Source organism: Aegilops tauschii, chromosome 3 (genome assembly GCF_002575655.3).
Source record: "Aegilops tauschii subsp. strangulata cultivar AL8/78 chromosome 3, Aet v6.0, whole genome shotgun sequence".
Classification (NCBI taxonomy): Eukaryota; Viridiplantae; Streptophyta; class Magnoliopsida; order Poales; family Poaceae; genus Aegilops; species Aegilops tauschii.
Window position 1 is genome coordinate 91,360,240 of NC_053037.3, and position 9,637 is coordinate 91,369,876.

A 9,637-nucleotide genomic window follows, 5' to 3' on the forward strand; every position below is an offset into this window, starting at 1 on the left:
ATCACCTTCTTCATGAACTGAACCACCGTGGCTGCATCACACTTAATAACCGGCTCTGCTTCAACCCACTTTGTGAACTTGTCAACCGCCACCAAGAGATGGGTCTTCTTATCCTTCGACCTTTTGAAAGGCCCAACCATATCAAGCCCCCAGACTGCAAACGGCCAAGTGATTGGAATCATCCTCAACTCTTGAGCCGGCACGTGAGCACGTCTTGAGAACTTCTGACAACCGTCACATTTACTGACCAAGTCTTCTGTGTCAGCGTGAGCCGTCAGCCAATAAAAACCATGACGAAAAGCTTTCGCCACAAGGGATTTTGAGCCGGCATGATGGCCACAATCCCCCTTGTGAACCTCTTGTAAAATTTCTTGACCCTCCTCAGGGGAAACACAACGCTGAAAAACCCCAGTAACACTGCGATGATGCAGCTCGCCATTGATAATTATCATTGACTTAGAACGCCGGGTTATTTGTCTGGCCAAAGTTTCATCCTCAGGCAATTCTCCTCGGGTCATGTAAGACAAGTATGGCACTGTCCAATCTGGGATGAAGTGAAGAGCCGCCACCAACTGTGCTTCTGGGTCAGGAATAGCCAAATCTTCCTCTGTAGGTAATTTGACAGAAGGGTTATGCAGAATATCCAAGAAAGTATTAGGCGGCACCGGCTTTCGCTGAGAGCCCAGCTGGCTTAAGCCATCAGCCGCCTCGTTCTTTCTGCGGTCAATGTGCTCCACTTGATAACCCTGAAAATGCCCGGCGATGGCATCAACTTCACGGCAATAAGCCGCCATCAGGGGGTCCTTGGAATCCCACTTGCCTGATACATGTTGAGCCACCAAATCTGAGTCGCCAAAGCATCTCACCCTACTTAAGCTCATCTCCTTAGCCATCCAAAGACCATGGAGCAAGGCCTCATACTCAGCTGCATTGTTAGTACAGGGAAACATCAACCGTAGCACATAACGAAAACTGTCACCTCGAGGGGAAGCTAAAACGACTCCAGCCCCCAAGCCCTCCAACTGCCTGGACCCGTCGAAGTGAATAGTCCAGTATGTGTTATCTGGTCTCTCCTCAGGCATCTGCAGTTCTGTCCAATCGTTGATGAAATCTACCAATGCTTGAGACTTGATAGCAGTGCGTGGCACATACTTTAAATCATGAGGCCCAAGTTCAATGGCCCACTTAGCAACTCTTCCTGTGGCTTCTCTGTTTTGGATGATATCTCCTAGAGGAGCAGAACTAACCACAGTGATAGGATGGCCCTGGAAATAATGCTTAAGCTTCCGGCTCGCCATGAACACCCCATAAACAAGCTTCTGCCAATGTGGATACCGTTGCTTGGACTCAATGAGTACTTCGCAGACGTAGTAAACCGGCCGCTGAACCGGATGTTCCTTACCCGCCTCCTTGCGCTCCACCACGACGGCCACACTGACAGCTCATGTGTTAGCGGCTATATACAACAATAAGGGCTCCTTATCGACAGGAGCAGCAAGAACTGGCGGCTCAGCTAACTGTCTTTTCAAATCGGCAGATGTCCTCGTGTAAGGACTTAGTCGTGGATCCATCCCAACTAGGAAGCTTAAAGGGGTTAAACGGGACAAAGGACACGAGGATTATACTGGTTCGGCCCCTTACGGTGAAGGTAAAAGCCTACTCCAGTTGAGGTGGAATTACTTAGGGTTTCGATGGCCAGGGAGCTAAACCGCTATGCCTGGCTATCGATCTGATCTTACTTGTCCTGAACCGCCGCCGGGTCGTCCCTTTATATAGAGAGGTTAACGCCCAGTGGCTCTCAGAGTCCCGGCCAGCTTATAAACAGTGTCCGGCTCGGACTCTTAACTATTCTTGCCTTACACTACAAGTCATGCCTTAACGGCGGTTTATCACTACGGGCCTTAAGCCGCCGCTAGGCCTTAGGCCCATTACTGAACCGCCATCCTCAAGCTTGATATTGGGCTTCATGTGATGATCGTCATAACATAACCCGGCCCCTCCTGGGCGGGTGACTCCAGTAGTTATATCCCCAACACTATCCCTATGATGAACATGATTTAAATCTGTCATCGAACCATACTCAGGAAATTGCACCTGTGACCGCTCCGGCCTTAGATCCAGAGCAGACCACGCCATCCGAGGACGGGAAGGTCAACCCCACCATGGAGCCCCTAGATTCCGCGGTGTTGGAGCCGCACACAGACTTAACCTCATGTGATATCTGTGTCACAGGAACTCCGGACTCATCTCCGGCTGTAAGTTCCGAACCGTGTGTGTCCGCGGACGCTGAGCTTGATCAATTATTGATCTTCGAATTCAGCGCCACAGATATCTTCCGGCACTCGCCTTTGGGTGATGTGTTAAACTCATTAAGAAATCTATCCTTAGCGGAGGGTTCACAGCCGAACTATGTCCGGTTTGAACTGGAGGCTGATGATGGAGAATTCCGTTTCCCACCCACCGCCCACTTCATAGCCAGTGTCGAAGACCTAACCGACACGTTTGACTATGACTCCGAAGACATCGACGGTATGGACGACGATGCCAGAGAAGAGGAGGCCCAAAACCCGCCGTTCACCGGACGATGGACGGCCACTTCCTCATATGACGTATACATGGTGGATGCACCAAAAGATAATAGTAGCGACGAGAAGGAGAACCCAGCGAAGGATGACCCTCCTAAGACACAACCAAAGCGCCGTCGTCAGCGGCGCCGCTCTAAATCGCGCCGCAGCAAGGACAGCAACACCGGCACAGTAGACGATAACACTCCGGATGGTGTCGAAGACACAGAAGACCCCGATGAACAAACTGCCGAACAAGACAATCGGGAAGATGGGCAAGTCAGCCCTGATGAACAGGCCATAGAAGAGGACTCGGAGGACGGTAGTTATCATCCGCTCTCCGAGGAGGAGGTGAGCCTCGGCAACGAAGATTTCATCGTGCCTGAGGAACCTCTCGAGCAGGAGCGCTTTAAGCTTCAGCTAATAGCCACTACGAGGAGCCTGAAAATTCTATTGGCAGCTGGGAGGACTTGGAAGAAGCTTTCCTCGACAACTTCCAAGGTACATATGTCCGGCCACCAGATGCCGATGACCTAAGTCACATAGTCCAACAGCCTGGAGAGTCAGCCAGGAAATTTTGGACTGGGTTCCTCACAAAAAAGAACCAGATCGTCGACTGTCCGGATGCCGAGGCCCTAGCGGCCTTTAAACATAGCATCCGTGACGAATGGCTCGCCCGCCACCTCGGCCAGGAAAAGCCGAAGTCCATGGCAGCCCTCACGGCACTCATGACCCGCTTCTGTGCGGGTGAGGATAGTTGGCTGGCCCGCAGCAAAAACACAGCAATCAAAATAGGCACCTCTGAGGGCAAAAATAGCAATGGCAAGCTCCGACGCAACAGACACAAACGCCGAAGCAATGGCGACAACACCAATGACACGACCGTCAACGCCGGATTCAGTGGCTCCAAGTCCGGTCAGCGGAAGAAGCCATATAAAAGAAACAGTCAGGGACCATCTATGTAACAGCCTGGATTTTGGCCCTTTTCTTTTTCTTTTTGATTTATTGGTTTTTGCTCTGTTTTTCTTTTTGGAGTGGTTCTGTGGCCTTGTCACCTGGGAAATCATCCTCTTTTTCCTTCCCAAGTGGCTCATCATTCTCAAAACCCTGCCAAGATCATGTCACTCCACTGCTTGACCAAACTCTAATTTCTTTTTCTCAGGAATATTCCTTTTTCTATTAAAGGAATAACCCTGTCTGCCCTAGGTTGTGAAGCAACCTTTATTTCCATCACTCCTAAAATTCCCAAATAATTCTCAAAAATTGTTTCGATCATATCTTTCTCAAATATGGCAAAATATTTCATTTGTCATGTTTATCATCATGCTCAAATAATTCATTTCCTATTCTGCCCTAAATGGCACATTGTGAAGCAAGTGCTATTTTCCTTTTCCCAATTGATCTCCAACTCCTTGGACACCTTTTCCTGTCCATATCATTCCCACATGCCAAAATGCAACCTCATTTGCCTAGTAATTATTTAATTATGATTTTCCAAAGTTTCTTCCCAGAAAGAAGCTTTGTGAAGGAGGTGCAAGCTAGGCATATCCAAATGAGTTGCCATTTTTCATGATCCCTCATATCATCATATCATAGCCCTCCACCAAAGTAGAGCTCATGTCATGCCTCCATATGAGCTCATCTTCAATTCTTTTGATTCTGCCCGAAATTTCAGTTTGTGAAGCAAGTATATTTTATCTTGCTCCATTATGGCTGCCAATTTTTCTAGGCCTTCTATTATCCATATAACCTACCTCCACACATTTTGGGCATGGTTCATCAAGCTATTCTTCCTCTAGAATTTGTGCAAGTTTCTGGTCAGCAAGGATATTTGTGAAGCAAGTACCATTTTGGTGAATCCAATTGGTATGAAACTTATACAACATCTTTATATGAGCCAATAATGAAGCCTTGCCAAACTTGAGCTCAAGTGGCCACACCACTTGAGTGCATCATCCAAATCTCATTTCTGGACCATTTTGGTCAGTTGCAAAGCAACTATGATTTATCTTGATCCAATTCTTCTCCAAGTTACCAGGATGAAAGTCCTTCTTTACCTCAACCTCGCAGACAACTCCATTGGATCCAAAACCCTTCCTGTTGATCACTAGTGCTCACCCAAGTTTACTGCAGTAAACTTCAGAGGGTTCTTACCGTTTAACCAGATCACATTCAACCGAGCTACCACCGGAGTTGAAACCTACACTGGATGAACTTACCACTAGACAACATGGTCAAGCCCCTCTCCCCCGCTACATGCCAGTGCACGCGGTGACCGCGTTAATGGCATTGCTATGCACGCGCTCTGTGTGCAGTGGCCGCGTCCAGTAGTTGTTTGTGCTTCGGCCCCTCTTCCTCTCGTCGGTTTCGCGCGCGTGAGCGTGTCCAGCAGCTGACCCGCGTCATCGCCGATCACCTGGACCCCTCTCCCCCTCCGTCTGCTTCCTCACCGACGCTCGCCGCCGAACGCCCACGAGAGCACAGTGCTCCGTTTGGCTCTGCTCGTCGCCGTCGTCATCCTCCCCGTGCTCCCTTGGCTGCCTCTGCCCCGTGAGAGACTCCAATGTGCCTCCCTTGTCGCCTGCCTCCAAGTTCATGCGCTTGGGCACGCGTCCGCGGCGACGCCAGCTCGGCCTCCTCACCCCGCGGCTATATAAGCCCGTCCCGGGTGTGTTTCTTCTCACCAGCGACCTCTACCCACTCCCCCACGACTCCCTGACCACTTCCCAGAGCTCGAGTCGCCCTCCACGACCACCATTGCCGCCATGGACGCTTCGGGTCTCCTCCTCGATTGGCTCGGGCCGAGCCCCTCCCTCCTCCTTTCCACCTCCAGAAGAGCTCCTCAACCCCGGCGAACCCCTCCCGAACCCTGCCTCCCTTGCCCTCCACCGTAGCCTCGATTTCATCTTCGCCGTCGCTGCCGTCCGTCTCTGGAGCCGGAGCTCTGCTCCCTCTACTGCTTCTCAGTGGGAAAGAACCTTCCAGGCGGATGCGACTCTTCTTCCTGGTCACTCCGGTGGCCGGAGTGTCGCCGGAGATGGCCGGTGGCGCCGGGACGGCCGCCCGCGCCGAGCCTCTGCTCTGCCCCATCGGGCGAGCAATGAGTTGAAGACGACGACCGCGCCTGACGAACCCACCTACCCCAGGACCCACCTGTCAGCCGCTCTGGGCGTTGACCCACGCGACGCTGACGTGGATAAGTGGTCACGTACCCGCCAGAATACGTTTTCCAGGTCAGAAGGCGTATTCTCGTGCTTCCTTAGAATAATATACGTTTTCCTGATTCAAAAGCGCACTTTGCCTCTGTTTCGGCTAAGAATACATTTTCTGCTTGTAGAAGGCGTATTCCAGTAAAAGGCGCTTTCAGTTTTTCTGTCAAGGGCCTGTCTGTGAGGATTTTATTGCAGAAAGGTCCCTGGCAGAAAAACATTCATATCTCTTTGCTCCTAACTCCAAATGAGATGATTCCAAAACCCACTTCTTCATTTCTTCGAGCCCATTCCGATGGAATCATTTTCACCATGTTTTGACATTCTAAAAATGACCATTTTTCCCCTGCCTTATTCAGCCCCCTCCGAGAGAGAACATTTTTCAGTGATCCTTTCCGCGAGTTTCTCGCACTTTCTCCCGGTGATTTCTGCCACCCCAGGCAAGCCACACCCTCCATTTGCATGATTGCAATGCAGTGACATGGTTTCTTTATTAAAACTTGTTTAAAATATTGTGTTAGCTATGTATGATTTGTTCATGGCATTTCTCGGAGTATTGTTTGATCTTCATATTGCCATGATATTGCTTGGAGTTCTAGGATTAATATTTTGATGATTATGTGGATGACATGTGCCTTTGGATTTTTAGTGGCTATTATGTTTATTTTTCATGATGGTATCTGGTATTATTTTGGAGTATTGCTTTGGATATCATGCTGCCTTTGGATTATTAGTGGTTAGTATGCTTATTTTCATGATGCTAGTTGATGTTCGGTTACTTGGAGTATTATTTTCGGAGATGATGTTTACATGTGGATCTTAGCCGAATAGCTTTATTCTTGTTATTGGAGTAGTAGGATTATGGTTTTCGGATTCATCATGACAGTAGTGTTGTGATACCCCTGGAGTATTTTGAGATGATGAGATTATGCTTGGATTATTTGTTGGATATTGCTATGACTTGGATTATAGGTTGATAGATGATATTGGAGTATCAGTTACCACAATTATATTTTTGGGGATAAATTCCGTCATTAAGTTGGTCAGGTGCCACCGAACTGGGCTTTTCCAGTGCAACCACAATTGCCTTTATGGGAAGGCCCTAATGCGGTCTATTGTCATGTCTCTCGCCGGTGCCTCCAACGAGGGAAGGTTATGGTCGTGCGTACCCTGGCCCGGTAAGCAGACATAACCTTGTGTGCCTGTTGTTGTTGTTGTTATGGATCCGGTCCCCGTGAGGGACGTTTTGGCCACGACGGTGGTCGGTGTGTCTTTGGTAGACACGGGGCCACCCAGGACTAAACCCAGAAGGGAGGTTGGTCGGAGTGGCCGGGAGAGTGTCATGGCAGTAGATCGGTTTTGTCGGAACGTCGTTGGTCCACCCGAATGGGAGTACGAGGCCATGGGTTCTGTGGTGTGGGTACAATGTGCTACCTCTGCAGAGTGTATTAATCTATCGATAGTCGTGTCCTCGGTCATGGGCATGGGTTCGTACTAGGTCCCACCGTTTGATCAACACTCACATGACGAAATGACTTATAGGTGATTTATATGTTGATATGTTGAGCAGTACAGTTTGGCAGGATGTTGATGATGATGTTGGAGACCAAGTGTTGGTCGTGGTTGTGATCGCCGGAAAGATCACAGTTTGAGACCAAGTGTTGGTCATGGTAGCGATCGCCGGAAAGATCACCGTGTGGTTTTGATCATGAGTTGATCGAGATGGTATATTGCTTGGCCGGTTAGCCAAGAGAGATATGGTTATGGAGATCTGAGATGGTGATTTATCAGCATTGTATTAGTTTCATCTCATGCTTAGTAGTTGCTTCATCATGGTAGTTGTTAATTAATTAACCTGTTAATGCTATGTTATTGTCTTGCCTTGATGTTTATGGTTGTTGTGAGCTTGCAAGTACATTCAATGTACTGACCTGGCTTGTCATGCCAGATTGCAGGAGATGCCATGATTGCTTGATTGCTTGTCGAGGTTGCCGTGCGTGCGAGCTAGATCGTGTCCCAGCCAGAGTCCCTGTGGAGTGGAGTTCACCACCTTCGTCATTGTTCCGCTGCTACGAGTTGTTTCGCTGCTAGCATAGAGCAAGTGTAGTATCGCTGGCATAGTGTCGCTGCGCTGATGTGCTTCTTTGTAACATCAGACCCTTGTATTATTATTCTTGTAATAAGAGCTGATTTGTTCTATGTCAAGCAGTGCCGTATTCCAGAGACTTCTCCTCGATCTCTGGGCTGGAATACGGGGCGTTCCGGTTTCTCTGAGCCGGGGTGCCACAGGCTTGGTATCAGAGGAGGTCTGGGGTTAGGACGCCCTAGTCAGCGCGAGCGGTAGAAACCAGTAGAAATCGGTAGTTTAGAGGTGGTCTTGTTTGTCGCATTTGGTTGCTGCATTTGTTTGTTGCATAGCATGCATGTAGCCTTTTTTTTTACTAGCGGTTTAATCTGGTGAGTGTAGATGGCATCGGTCCAGATCCACTACAGCTCAGCCTTTGCATTTCTCCAGATTTCTTTTCTTGCTCATTCTTCGGTGTTTGGCGTCATTCCTGTCCCAGCAGAGTGATGCCAAGTGATCCTGACACTGTTTGCAAAAATGGTGCTCAGGTATCGCGCCGAATTATTTCCTTCAGCCCCACCTTTTGTTTCGGTGGTAGACATGCTTCTATCACGGATCGTCCTTTTTCTTGTCATTTTGGCAACCCTTAATGATCGTAGTTATCAAGAAAGGGCAATCTCAGCAGCCTCAGTTTTTCCCCGCTATCCTATTTCTTGGACGAGTACGGATCTTTTTCCGTCCGCTTGATAATAATGTGGTTGCGACCTTCGTGTCCCGCTACATGATTACCGAGTGCGTCCTCACCTCCGAGCTAGTCCAGGTTGTTACCTGGCTAAGCTAGCACTTGGTGTAGCGCTGTTTACACCAATTCTTCCACACATTTATTCATCATCGTGCACACCGTCACAGCATGCTAGATCGTAGAACCGGAGATCCCGCGAGATTTGTGTGCTTAAGTAGGCATGCATATTGTGTGACTAGCAGTAAAATGTGACATTGATTGTGTGTGAATTGATTGTTGTTGTGTGTTTTTGTTTAGTTGAGTTTTCTTTTGCTTCTTTCTTTTGGGCCCCGGTGTTACATTATTTTTCCCCTATAAAGAGTTGCTCATCAACTAACACCGGACTCGAAGAAGTAATAAGTATTTCCAATATTTGGAAGAAGCTCAGCTAAACATTATGGCCTTCTCAGTCAACCGCATGATATAAGGAATATCTGCTCAGAATGCCAATTGTGTCTTGGATTGATTATCCGCATCAACTCTACAGCGGTAATGATCCAGCCAGCAGAAAGACAAGTCAGATGCAAGACCAACGGTATATTTTTCAATCAAAGATATGGATCATAGGCAAAGTTTTGGCTCAGCAATAAATGGTACTTGAAATATGTTATACTCCAAGAGAAAGTCGGGATGTGATATGCTCAAGGAAGACAGTCAAACAAATTTTCTCATGCAAATAATCAGCCGCAAAATATTATGGAAGTGGGCATGGATTCCAGTCTGCATATCAGTATGAAGTTTTGGATATAAGAAACCCAGCATTATTCGACACGCTATAGGAAGAAATTTATGAGGCAAGGCTCCTCAAATTTTTCCTCAGCATGATATGTGAACAATTTCCGGTCCACGGTACCCGGTCTTTCTCAACAAGATACCTCGGTAAAAGCTTCTGACAGACGGAAATAAATTTTTCTCAACAAGCAAACCCAAGGAGAAGCTTCTCAAGTACGAAACCAACAACCTCATAAGTCATGCAAATGAAGATAAGCAGAGATGCACACCATATGTAATGCAAGGA